This window comes from Octopus bimaculoides, chromosome 23, assembly GCF_001194135.2.
Source record: "Octopus bimaculoides isolate UCB-OBI-ISO-001 chromosome 23, ASM119413v2, whole genome shotgun sequence".
NCBI classification, from domain to species: domain Eukaryota; kingdom Metazoa; phylum Mollusca; class Cephalopoda; order Octopoda; family Octopodidae; genus Octopus; species Octopus bimaculoides.
The window spans coordinates 22,597,235-22,601,096 of NC_069003.1; the positions used below are offsets into that span (position 1 = coordinate 22,597,235).

General features: G+C 34.5%; 1 protein-coding gene across 3 annotated transcripts in view; it reads left to right on the forward strand.

Annotated features, from left to right (window-relative positions):
- LOC106876968 (uncharacterized) overlaps window positions 1–3,862 on the forward strand; it is a 200,886-nt gene that overhangs the window by 71,809 nt on the left and 125,215 nt on the right. For all 3 annotated transcript variants that reach the window (XM_052975918.1, XM_052975919.1, XM_052975920.1), the window contains exon 2: window positions 974–1,054. The gene's annotated coding sequence lies outside the window, so the exon portion shown is untranslated. The remainder of the gene's footprint in view (window positions 1–973; window positions 1,055–3,862) is intronic.

The window sequence follows — 3,862 nt, forward strand, 5'->3', positions numbered from 1 at the left end:
GTGGTGTGTTTACGTCCCCGTAACTTAGCGGTTCGGCAAAAGAGACCGATAGAATAAGTACTAGGCTTCCAAAGAATAAGTCTTGGGGTCAATTTGCTCGACTAAAGGCGGTGCTCCAGCATGGCCGCAGTCAAATGACTGAAACAAGTAAAAGAGTAAAGAGTATATATATATATATATATATATATATATATACAAAATGTTGTTATTGGTTCAAATATGTTTGAGGCATATTCAAACCTACACGGAAGCCATTCACTGTATTTTGTCATGGAGGAAATTTCTGTAGACAGATAGGCGTAAGCACAACGAATCAATGTGCAACATTCCCTCCTGTCTACTGCGAACTGACTTGGTGTGTTTACACCTATTTGTCTACAGTGAAAAATTTTCTCCATGACAAAATACACCGAATGGCTTTCATAACGGTTTGAATATGCCTCAAAGCATATTTGAACTGGTGACAAGTTTGTGTTTATACACATCACTGCTTAGCACTTTCATTCCAAGCGTGTGTGTGTGTGTAACAGTATAAAGCAGACTGTTTGCATTTAGAGTAATGCACTTGCACATTTATTTTGTGAATTCTTGAACATTTTTGCTTTAAAGCAACTCCTATGAATCTTTGTTGGATAACAAAACTTATTTGTATGTAGGATGTTTTACATGTATGTTTTATTTATGTGTACAATTGTTTTATTTATGTATTTGTGTTGTATATGTGTTAATATATTTGTAAGTATTTGTATATTTTATGTATCTTTGTATTTTCTTTATCATCAAGTGAACTCTGATTGCACAGACTTACGATCAAAGACTTTCCCTGCTAATGTTTGTCTCTATTACAATCAATATTCTAATGTTCTGATTAAAACCCAACTTCACAAAATGTTTCTATAACAACTGCTTTTAACTTAATTCTTTTTTTTTTTTTTTGACTGTTAATTATCACTAATTAATTGTTCTTTTGCAGGTTATCCAGGATGTAATTTTAACAATCAAATGTGGAATACTTTTGTACCTAACTTTTTAACAAAAGGAACAGAAAAACTCTGTAAGTAAATATTTGAATTAAGATTTCCTCTCATATAAACAATCATTATGTTTGTGTTTAACATTCGGAGTGCCCTTGTTCAGTAGACCTATAATCAAAAGATATTCTAGCTAGCATCATCTTGGTCCTATCTATCTTTTTTCCTTTTTAATTTTCCTGACATAATGTGTCTTAGACTACAATTTGCAGAGTATTCTTTCTTTTCTGAGATCAAAGGGTGTGTGATTTGATAGACTCTTGGTTGCTGTTTTAGCAGAATGAGTGACCACATTGAAACATCCTCTTTGGTATGTGTGATGTAACAGTATTGGAGGCTATAGTTGCTGTTTTAACTCCAGCTAGGCCATGAACTGGTAGAATCGTGATCAAGGTATATCTTTGACTCCAATAGCCAATGTGTTTATAAGAGATTTGAAGCAGACTTGGCTGCTAATTCTAGAATGATGGCTTTGTTGTTGGCTTGTGAATATTATAAACATTATTATACAGTAATGAGTGCAGGAATGGCTGTAGAATGAAGTTCACATTGCAATCATATGGCTCTGGATTCTACTATATCCTTAGGTCAGCTTAACTCTTGTGAGTGATATTTAGCTTGTATATATATATATATATATATACATATATATATATATATATATGTTCATATGATGATATCTCCACAATGTGTTGATGAGATAAACATGTAATCGCTACCAATATAGCAAGAGATTTCTCCGCAAAGGTCTAAAGTAGACTCCTTATGGATCAATATCCTTGGTTATTTACCTTTTACCCTGAAGGTGTGTAAGGTAATTTATCTATTTAACTTGAATTTGACAGTTAAATATAGCCTTATACAGAAATGTTGACATAGGAATAAACTTCAATAATAATGGATATTAGCATCAAATCTCTCATTTAAATTTTTGATATATATATATATATATATAAGACCACTGGGAGTGAGGCACCTCTTAACTCTCATTATTCCAATATGAAGCTTGAGGAATGCTGTTTGGGAAAGTCATAGTACACTATGCTCCTCGTGTTTGTGCATCTGTGTGTATGTATGTTACGAAGCACAACATGGATATCTGTTGAGATTTTTGATAAACCAAATTATTCATCATTTTCGTAGACGAAGAAACCTGTCATTGCTATGAATGACAAAACATTGATAGAGTTTGGAGATAATTGTCCTTGGATTGGTGGGATTGTAGCAACAGTCAAAATATGATTTGTTGGTGTCAGTGTTTCTGTTGTTGTTTGTTCATTATTGAGCAGCTGTTCGCATCTCTTTGCTATCTGTCTGCCATTTCATCTCTGCTAAGTAGCTAAGGTGTGTTGAATACTTATTGATGGTTAAACTCAGAAAGAAGCACATCAAAAGATGAAATTGTTGTTGGTGCCTGTTTCACGTGAAGTTTTCACTGGTCATGTCTTTTCAATCACCTAGGTAATATTATAGCAAATCATGACATCAGATATAGGGATTTAATTGCTAAAGTAACAGAATACATGTTATTAGGAATTGTATAAAAACAATAAAAATATTTTGTTTATTGTAGAAATATAACCAATTTATTGTTGATGAGATTTAACAATTAAATCTTATATGGACCCTGGTTGATAGCCACTGATGTAGAGCTTAGCATCTGTGTGCATTTGTACATATGATGCTTAACATGTATAAATATATGTATATTGTGCATAGGCGTAGGAGTGGCTGTGTGGTAAGTAGCTAGCTTACCAACCACATGGTCCCGGGTTCAGTCCCACTGCGCGGCATCTTGGGCAAGTGTCTTCTACTATAGCCTCGGGCCGACCAAAGCCTTGTGAGTGGATTTGGTAGACGGAAACTGAAAGAAGCCCGTCGTATATATGTATATATATGTATGTGTGTGTTTGTGTATATGTTTGTGTGTCTGTGTTTGTCCCCCCAACATCGCTTGACAACTGATGCTGGTGTGTTTATGTCCCCGTAACTTAGCGGTTCGGCAAAAGAGATCGATAGAATAAGTACTAGGCTTCTAAAGAATAAGTCCTGGGGTCGATTTGCTCGATTAAAAGGCGGTGCTCCAGCATGGCCACAGTCAAGGGACTGAAACAAGTAAAAGAGTAAAAGAGTAAAAGAGTATGCCTAGCATGTGTGATTAGTGTTTGTATGGTACTTAGTGTGTGTATGTGATGCTAACTATATATATATATATGTTGTGCATATATATATATGATAGTGAGCAACTGGCTGTGTGTGTGTGTGTGTGTGAATATGCTCTTTAATGTATGTATGTGATGCTTAATCTTTCATTGTATCATTGATATTTAGTTCCTCTGTGTGTGTGTGTGATAAATTCAAGTCTATTTTTAGCTTGCTTTTTTTACAAGTCCTGTTAATTTATATATTTTTTTTTCGTGAAAGTGTATATACCTTTCATTTGGAGAAAATTGATTATGCTTAGTGTAGTAGAGCTGTTTGTTGTTAGAACAGGCAGAATTTGCTTTAGTGAAGAAGAGAAGACTTTACTGTAAAGTCCAAACACTGTAAAATAAAATGTTTGGAGGCAGTTGGGGGCTGGAGGGGGGGGGAATTGTCTAGGGAAATCATTATGTGAAAGGACTGTGGACAGCTTGGCTATTATCATTGCAATAAGAATGGAGATGTTTGATGATATTTGATGATGTTAATAATAGCATGTTAACATTACCAGATGAATTCAGTTCTCTTTGTTTTGTATTTCATCTTCTCACACACTTTCATTCTTTCATATCATCTCTCTCTTTCTCTCTATCTCTCTCTCTCTTTCTCTCTCTCTCTCTTTCTCTTTC